A 10,019-nucleotide genomic window follows, 5' to 3' on the forward strand; every position below is an offset into this window, starting at 1 on the left:
CTCGCAGCGGGCGGGAAGTGCCCGCCCCAGACCCCACCCCCGAGGGGCTGTGGGACAATTGGTGGGGAAATGGGGCGCCAGTCCCCAAGCCCAGTCCTAGGTCCCTAAACTAGCCCCAGGGACTGAGTCTCTAGAGCCTTGCAGAAAACCGAGCCACCCTCCTTCCCTACCCAATTCCAAAGCCATTTAAACAGCCCGGGCTCCTCCCCTTTACTTGGACTGTGGAGAGGGGGCGGGGCCTTAGGTGTCCCAAAGAGGTTGCTAAGGCAACAGTTGCTAGTATCCGATTTGCCGTTGAACTTGCTCTCCCCCATCCTCAACGCTCTGCGCCCCAATTCGAAGCAGGGTCCGCACCTTTCTGCGAGCCCACAACCCTCACTTCTCTTTAATTTTGAACCCTTCGGTTTTCTCACGTGAATCTCACCACTTCCCGTAACCCTGTGTTCAGACACACCCACCTATTTACCACCTCACTCAGCTCAGGCGGCCGGAGTCTCCGACGTCAAACTCGCTAGTCAAGGGAGCCAGTGGCTACCGAGACTACAACTCCCAGGAAGCGCGTCGCGGGCCATGCCCGCTAACCAATAGGACTACGTTTGTCTTTTCAGCCTTGGTCTCGCGGACCTATCAGAAAGCGGAGGGAGGTGTTTCCTCAGCCTCCTCAGGTTGGAAAGAGGCCGAGATCGATGCCTAAGCTCCGCATCCCTGCAAAGTAGGAAACCGTCTCTGCTGGGCTTCTTCAGCCAAGGGGCTTCAGTCCTTAATAATTTCTCTTTATTATATCCGTTTACAGAGCTGTTCGACAGACGAGAGAAAGAGTCGCTATCGCCACTCTTTTACATATCCCCAAAATGAGGCTCACCTACTTCATTCTGAAGTAGAAGGCACACATCCTTGGATTCTCCTGAAGAGGTTTTTTTGTTTGTTTGTTTCTTTAGGTTTTTTGTTTGTTTGTTTGTTTTAAGTGTATGGGATGAGTTTTCGCCAGTCAGGGGTGGGGTTTTGAGTAGGACTTGGTAGTATTGTGGTCCACCTTACCAGAACAAAAAAATTCAGAGAAATCCCGTACTATCTCCAGAGAAAACTTTAAACTGGAGAGGTTTAAACTGACGCTGGAGTATGTTTGGTGCATTGTTGTATTTGTGTAGTTTCACTCTTTACATTTAGTATTCGCATAGTTTCACCACCTAGTGAAAAAGTCTATCTTAACACACCCACTCATTGATTTGTGATGCTGCTTTTTATCATACACTAAATTCCCATATGATTTGTGCTCTAAATTTTTTGATTCTGTTGTATTGCTCTATTTGTTTACAGATGTGATAATAAATACCATGCTGTTTTAATTTATTGGGGATTAATAATTGATTTTTAATTGATTTTTAAAATTTTATCATTAATTTTATTTTCATCATATGTAAATGAACTAAACGTCCCAAATAGTTCTTAGTCATCACGCTCAGTACATTTCATCCAACTTTCAAACTTTATTTTTACTATGTCTATCTTGTGTGACAAAAATATTCAGCTTTGTTCTTTTTTTCAAATGTTTCAATTTTATTTAACATTTTAAAATTACTATACAGCTCAATTTGATATAATGCACAGTACTAAAAAAGTGCAAAATATTTACCATAAACATATGGTCATGAAACTGAATACCCACAATGGTTGCATCATCAACCCAACGTAGCACTTTTACTCACTTAAAGAAATGGCAGCATTTTTTAAATCTTCTTGGATGTGTACAGCATTTGTACCTCTTCCATCTACTCTCTCCTGAACTGGTTCAAATGGCTCAGCACATACCCACAGGGTGCTAAGAAAGTCATTAACGCACTGGCTGGCCCCAACGACCTGTTGTTCTTTAGTTGTTGCTTGAGTGTAAGTCTGTTAAAGCAGACAAATCTGTGAATCACTGTATCATTAAGGTGAGTGAATTCTTTTGGCTTATCCAGATTTTTTTATGAATATAGGATTTTTTTCCCTATGAGGAAAGTAGGAATTAAACCCTGCCTTCAAAAATTCTGACTGAAGCCTCCTTGCTAAGACAACATAAAAGTGCATTACAGATTTACTATAGAAGTAATATTCAATTTACAATATCCATGTATTAAAAATAATTTCAGTTCTCTCTTTGAATATGCTGAACTAATTGGGTGTCAGAAATAATTAGCCCTGGTGGGGTAGCTTAGTTTGTTAGAACATCATCTCTATAGCCAAGGTTGCGTTTCAATCCCTGGTCAGGGCACATACAAGAAGCAACCAATGAATGCATGAATAAATGGAATCACAAATCAACCTTGCTTTTTCCCCTTCACCCCCTCTTAAAACAGAAATCAAGAAATAAAAAATTTTTTAAAGAAATAGTTAATTTTAATATCTCTTAGGGTGAATGCACCCAACTGTGTTTCTTTTTCAAAATATTCTTGCTTCTTTATTTTTCAAAATTAACATTAGAGCCCTGGCAGATGTGGCTCAGTAGATTGAGTGCTGGCCTGTGGCCCAGAAGTTCAGCAGTTTGGTTCTTACTCAAGTGGATAAGGAGAGATCTGATCAGATCACTGGGAAAGAGTTTGGAGGGGCTGTAGAAGAGGCAATGGTTAAAAAAAAAAAAATCTAGGGAAGGACTGGCTGAAAAGCTGAATGCCTTCAGAGGTCATGAAATTATGGGCGAGATTTGAAACAAAAGCAGCAGTCTTGACCACAGGAAAGGAGAGGCACTGGATCTCTCTGGCTCTCTCTGGCTCTCTCTGGCTTTCTTTGGCTCTCTTCGGCTCTCTTCCTCTCTTCCTCTCTCCTTGAGGGTACCTGGATGATCATCCTCCCTGCGTTTCCCAATAGACCATATTTTGGATGGGAAGGTACTCCGGGGGCAGCCTAGGATCAGGCTGGCCTGGCAGAGGGTGGCAGGGTTAACTTCTCTGGATGCTCTAGAGGGGACAAGCTCAGAGGCAAAAGTCTGCTCTTCTAATGTTATGTACCTTACATATCTTCTATTGTTTTAGTTTGTAAACTAGCTCTATGGAAATAAGATAATTAAAAACTAACAGGGGAAAATACTAGGAGGACTCAAGTGTGGAAGATTTAGCCTTAATAGCTAGGTTTAAGTGATTAAAACTAACTAAAGAGTGAAAGATTTTAGCCTTAATTGATAGGCTTAAGTGACTAGTGCACGTGGAAAGCTGTTATTCCAAAATTGTGAGGACTTGCAGTCAAGATGGGGTGTGGGCAGGCATGGCTCACCTCTTTGCACAACTACATCAAAATTACAACTAAGATATGGAAAGCCATTACTCAGAACTATCAGAAATTGAGTTGAATGGAAATCTGACAACTATGGAATTAAGGAAGCCAAATCCATCCAGACTGTTAGAAGGGGCACAGATGCAGAACGGGCTGGTCCATCAACCACCTGTAGTGGATAAAAATTCAGGAGGGATACCTGAGGAGCAAGGAGTTCCAGCCCTACACCAGGACCCCCAGCCAAGGGTTCCAGTGCCAAGAAGATAAGTTCCCACAAATCCTGGCTGCAAAAACCAGGAAGGATTAAGTCAGTGGAAGAAACTTTTGGAGCCCCAAGGAATTCCTCTTAAAGAACAAACTCGCCTACTCAGACTCACTCCTTCTGAGCTCCAGTACTGAGGTTGCAGCTTGAAAGGCACCAGTGGCATAAAGGGAGGAACTAAGTGTCTGGCATCAAGGCAAGAGGCCATTGTTCCTTTTTTTAAACTCTCCCCCCACAGAGCGAGCAAGGTGGTGCCATATCCAAGATTCCATCAACATGGCTAACATTGTTTGACCCACCTTGGCAATCACCTGAGGCTCTGCCTCACCAAACTTATGGGCCCACCCAAGCTGTTCTTCCATATGAGTCTTGGTTAATGCTTCACAACTTCCTAAATCCTATCAAACAAGCTACAGCTGGCCTCAGTGAGCCCCAAGACCAGTACTAGCAGCAGCTAGATTCACAACTTGGCTTCTCCTGGGAATCTCCAAGCCCAGCACAAGTAGCAGCCATCTCAGATTGCTTTATAGCTCAGGCAGGGTGGTCCTGGGGAAAAACATAGTTGGGGGCTGATCTTCGCCACCACCACCCAGGATACCCCAGGGCCAGCAACACCCAGTGGACAGCTACAGATCACATTGGAGCACCACCACCCTGCCTCTGCACAGCTGATCCTTCACAAAGAAGGAAGGTTGGTGGAAAGTGGTCACAGACAATCCTTGCAACTGACTGACCTGCGTAAATCCCTCCCACTGATCTGCCAACAGCAACCAAGGCTCAACTACAAGAGGAGGGTGTATTCAGCCCATAGGAAGGATGTAACTTGAGTACCCAGCTTGAGTGATGGGGAGGCAGTGCCAGTGGACCTGACAGGACACCAACAACATTAGGCCACACTTCTAATACACAGAGTCAAAGTTGTTCTACTTAATACATAGAAACAAACACAGGGAGGCAGACAAAACAAGGGGACAAAGAAACATGGCCCAAATGAAAGAACAGACCAAAACTCCAGAAAAAGAGCTCAATGAAATGGAGATAAGCAGTCTATTAGATGCAGAGTTCAAAACACTGATTATAAGGACACTCAAGGAACTTAGTGAAGACCTCAACAGCATTAAAAAGATCCAGTCAGAAATGAAAGATACACTAATTAAAATAAAGAATAATTTACAGGAAACAACAGTAGAGTGGATGAAGCCAAGAAACGAATCAATGACTTGGAACATAAGGAAGCAAAAAAAAAAAAAAAAAAAACAAGAACAACAAACAGAGAAAAAAAAAAGGGATAGTATAAGCAGACTTTGGGAAAACTCCAAGAGTTCCAACAGTCACATCATAAGGGTGCCAGAAGAAGAAGAGAAAGAGGAAGAAATTGGAAATCTATTTGAAAAAATAGTGAAAGAAAACTTCCCTAATTTGGTGAAGGAAATAGACATTCAAGTCCAGGAAGCACGGTGCAGTCCTAAACCAGATGGATGCAAAGAGGCCCACTCCAAGACACATAATTAAAATGCCAAAGGTTAAAGATAAAGAGAGAATCTTAAAAGCTGCAAGGGAAAAGAAGTTAGTTAACTACAGGGGAGTTCCCATAAAACTATCAGCTGATTTCTCAAAAGAAAATTTGCAGGCTAGAAGGGAATGGCAAGAAATATTCAAAGTCATGAACAGCAGGGACTTAGAGCCAAGATGCTCTACGCAACAAAGCTATCATATAGAATTGAAGGGCAGATAAAGAGCTTACCTGAGAAGGAAAAACTAAAGGAGTTCATCATCACCAAACCATTATTATATAAAATGTTAAAGGGACTTATTTAAGAAAAAGAATATCAAAACTATGAACTATAAAATGGCAAAAAAAAGTACATATTTATCAACAATTGAACCTAAAAAACAAACTAAGCAAATAAGAACAGAGACAAGATCATGGATATGAAGAGCGTTTTGATGGTTGCCAAATGGGATGGGGTGGGGGAAGAATGGTTCAACAGGTTTTCTCCTGTTGAAGAGGTGAGGGGATTAAGAAATACAAATAGGTAGTTACAGAATAGCCATGGGTATGTAAATTACACTGTAGGAAATAGAGTAGCCAGAGAACTTATGTGCATGGTTCATGGACATGAACAATGATGAGGGGATTGCTTGAGGGAGTGGGGGGTACTGTGTGGTGGGGACCAAAGAGGAAAAATTAGGACAACTGTAATTGCAGAGTCAATATGATATAATTAAAAAAATTTTTTTAAGATTCTATTTATTTTTAGAGAGAGAGGAAGAGAGGGAGAAAGAGAGAAACATCTACGTGCAATAGATATATCAATTGGTTGACTCTCTAATGCCCCCATTTGGGGACTTGGCCTGCAACCCAGGCATATGCCCTGACTGGGAATCAAACCAGCAACTTTTCCATTCTAAGGCCTGTACTCAATCCCCTGAGCCACACCAGCCAGAGGGGGGGCGGAGGGGGGGAAACTCAAAATTGTGATGCTTTTGAATAAAGACTCCTCTCCTTTATCACCAAACCTTTGCCTCTGGAATTTTGCCTAAAGGGTGGTGGTGGGCAGCGAGGCACCAATTGCTGTTCAAAACAATATCACATGCCTGAGTTGGCCAAGTACCCAGTTGGGGGCATCTGAGAGGTAACCAGTTTATGTGTGACATCGATGTTTCTCTCCTTCTCCCTCCCTTCCCTTCTAATAATAAATAAATAAAACCTTTTGAAAAATTAACATTAAAATCAGTTTTTCTAGTTCTAGAATGAACTCTCGAGATCATTTTTAATTTATATTAGGGAGACTTGACATCCTTACAAAACTGATTTTTCTATCAAGAACATGGTATATCTTTCCATTTTGGGGGAAAAAAGCCCTCAAATATTGGATCCTTCAGGAATGTTTTAAATATTTCTTCATATAAGTGTTAGGTAGAAGTTTAGAAGAAGGAGGAGGGTTGGGAGGGGTCTGTAGTACTTGTAGAAAAAGCTCATAAATATCTTTGATTAACTTCTTCCAGTCACAGATCTATTTTTAACAGGATAGCATGAGGTGGTCTGGAGCAAGATAAAAATGTGAGTTAACAGACCTCCATCCACCCTTATGCTGAGGAAATCAAACCCTCCCTTGGAGGAGTATGTACCATCTTCTCCTGCCAAATCAACATGTAATTCCCTCACCCCACCCCACAAATTATATAAATGCTGAGGACAAAAGTTCCTATGCTTTTCTCATCCACATTGGCTAGTCCCATTCTCTTCCATGACAACATATCTCTATTAAACTTTGCTTATGTACTAATAGGCTTGCTGATCTGTAATTCTTTACTGTGTCAGCAAGAGGAACAAAGCCTCCCACATGTCTTGTACATGTCTTGCTATGCTCTAAGCATTTTATCTTTTTTGTTAATATTGTGAATTGGTTTGGTCTCCTTTTTAAAAGTGTATCTGTTAGCTTTTGTTGCATAACCATCCCCAAACTTAGTGACCTAAAAAAACAACCATTTATTTAGCTTATGATTCTGTGGTTTGGCAATTTGGTCTGGGCTTTTCTGGGTGGCTCTTACGTGAGTTTTTTTTTTTTAACAGTACATTTATTAAAGCTAGGGACCTTGAAAGAAGGAAGAGTTTAAGAAAGAAGAAGCAAAGAGAGAAACTAGGTGATTTTTCTCTCTAAAAACGTTATGGGAAGGAAGTGAGCCAAGGTGGAGATGCTGGCAGCTCACTGGAGAGTCAGAGAAAACGCGGCCTTGGAGACAAGTTCAGGGAGTTAGCCTGAGGTGAGCTGTCACTGTCCATTTTTCTCCTGGTTCTAGTCTCATGGGTCCCTTGGAGATTATGAGATTCATGCCTGTGGGGGGAAAAGACAGGGGAGGGAAAGGCATGGGTGTGCCCCAAGGAGGGCAAGCCGGGCTGGGTTCCTCCTTTTGTCTGTAGTAAACTGTTGGTAAACCAAGTAGCTCTCCTTCTGTGGACTGATTACAAGTCACATGCAGTGACCGGAGGCAACTGAGTCACATGCCTCCCATCAACCAGCAGGCTAGGTCAGACTTGCTCACGTGGTGATAGTAGGTTCCAAGAGCAAGAAGAGGAAGTTGCAGTGGTTTTTCATATGTAGGCTCAAAACTCACACACTGTCAATTCTGCCAGATTATGTTAGTTTAAGCACATTATCAGGCCAGGTCAAGTTCAAAATGTGGAGAAATACTCCACTTCTTGACAGGAGGAACTGTGCAGTGTATTCCTAGGATTTTATCTTTTTTCTTTTACCTTTGTGGCTGTTTTTGCAATATACCCCAATAAGTGAGTGATTTTCAACCAGTGTGCTGCAAGCATTTTTAAAACATGCAATAACTGACTATTTAGTCAATGGTACTGACCTATTTTCCCTTAAGTTGTCAAATTAAAAAATGACAACAGCCAACACAACAATAGCCATCTGGTGTGAATGAATCAAAATTATATCTATTTTTTGTCAGATTGGCAAAAAATATATATTTGGTATACTGCAGAAATTTAGTAATTGGTTAATATGTGCCATGAGGTGAAAAAGTTTGGAAATTATTACAATAAGATAAACTCTCTTGAGAGGAGAGAAAAGGGAGATGATCCAATTCATTCTGGGAATAGACTTTTCGTATAACCACAAGCCTGTATGCACAGCTAAAGGTCTGGAAAGTGCTGCTCTAGGCACTTTGAATTTTGTCCTTGTATTAAACCAGAAATTAAGTGTGTTGAATATTTAAACTACAGTTTTTCTTCCTTCACACAATGTTTTTTTGAATCATGCTTTGCTACCTCCCATCAGCTAATATTAATGGGGCATTAAGATCCATTAATCTTATTTACTTGGGAGATCTTGTTAAGATATTGTCCATTATGTCACATCTTGTCCTTTTCCTGAGCATTCAAGGGATGTTTTTCTTTCTCTTGGTACCAAGAATAGCTATATTTCTCCTAAACCATTATTAATAGTTTGCAGAGTTACACTGCAAATCATGTAACTGATCTTTTCTTCTTGCATTGGCCGCTGATGCTTTTCAGAGCCAATTATAGGCTATCATTTGCCAATACATAGGAGCTTACAGTAGGCAATTTGAAATCCCATCTTATCCCTAGATCTATTTTATTTAACCTCCTTATTTATTTATTCTCACTTAATTATTCCCTCACATAATAATTATTTTTAAAGGTGAGGCAACTAACATTTTTCAATTAACGTCTGTGTAGAAAGCACCAAAAGTGTCATTAGGAACACAGAAGTATACCACTCAATGATATCAGTGAGAGCAAATGAAAGCACTTGACATTCTACTGTAACTGGGTAGGTCAGAGCATAGGTCCATGGAAAATAGGGGAATTGCCCCAATCCTGCCAAAAAGGCAGGGGTGCAGGGCAGGGGACCCCTCGAGTAGAAAGCACAGTGTTTAAAGTACATTGCATAACAAAGGCAGATAAAACAGCCCATGCCTTCCCGAAGGGAGTGATACAGAGAAATCTAATCAGATCACTGGGGAGGGTTAGAGAGGGGTGGTGGGAGGAGGTTGGCTGAGGCAATGGTAAACAGTCTAGGATGTGATTGGCTGAGAAGCTGAAGGCCTCCAGAGTGCATGGAATTATGGGCCAGAAAATTTAAAGTAAAAAGAGGGCAGAAACAAGCTCTCTGGCTCTCTTCCTCGAGGATGCCTGAATGATCATGCTGCAGCTGCCTGCATTTCCCAATTGACCATATTTTGGATGGGAAGGAATTCCAGGTGCAGCCTAGGATGGGGCTGGCCAGGCAGAGGGTGGCAGGGTTAGTCTTCTCTGGATGTTCTAGAGGGGATGAGCTCTGAAGCAAAAGCCTACCATTCTTCCAAAATTGTGTAGCTTTTATATCTTACATTGTTTTAGTTTGTAAACTAACCCTATGGAAACAGGGTAATTAAAAACTAACAGAGGTAAATGATAGGAGAACTCAAGTGTGAAAGAGTTTAGCCTTATCGATAGGCTTAAGTGGTTAAAACTGTAACTAAAGAGTGAAAGATTTTAGCCTTGGTTGATAGGCTTAAGTGACTAATGCACTTGGAAAGCTTTTATTCCAAAAATTGTGTAGCTTTTGAAAAAAGATTCCTTTCTTTATCACCACAACTTTGCCTCCAGAATTTTGCCTAGGGGGTGGCAGTGGGCAGCAGGACCCCAGCTTGCTGTTTGGTAACAGGAAGAGCTGGGGAAGAAGGATGCTGCTCATGGCCAACTGTAAACAAACTGTAAACGTAACTGTGAGAACATGTGCCAGCAGAGTCACTCATGACTTAGCTGGGGGCAATGAGGACCAGCTCATACAGCAACTGTGCGAGCTACAGACCAGATGCCAAGCCCAGGATAAACAGATACATTTGTGCTTGTGTGTGACTGGGAAACTTTTGCCATTACTAAAAATGGCAGAAGAGAGAGGGTCAAAGACTCTGAGAAGCTGACAAAAATGGTGGACACTGGTGCACCATAGGAAAAGCTGGTCACTCCCACTGGTTTCCAGCACAG

Source organism: Pteronotus mesoamericanus, unplaced genomic scaffold (genome assembly GCF_021234165.1).
Source record: "Pteronotus mesoamericanus isolate MK-2021 breed Mesoamerican mustached bat unplaced genomic scaffold, CSHL_Meso_final scaffold_167, whole genome shotgun sequence".
Lineage (NCBI taxonomy): Eukaryota > Metazoa > Chordata > Mammalia > Chiroptera > Mormoopidae > Pteronotus > Pteronotus mesoamericanus.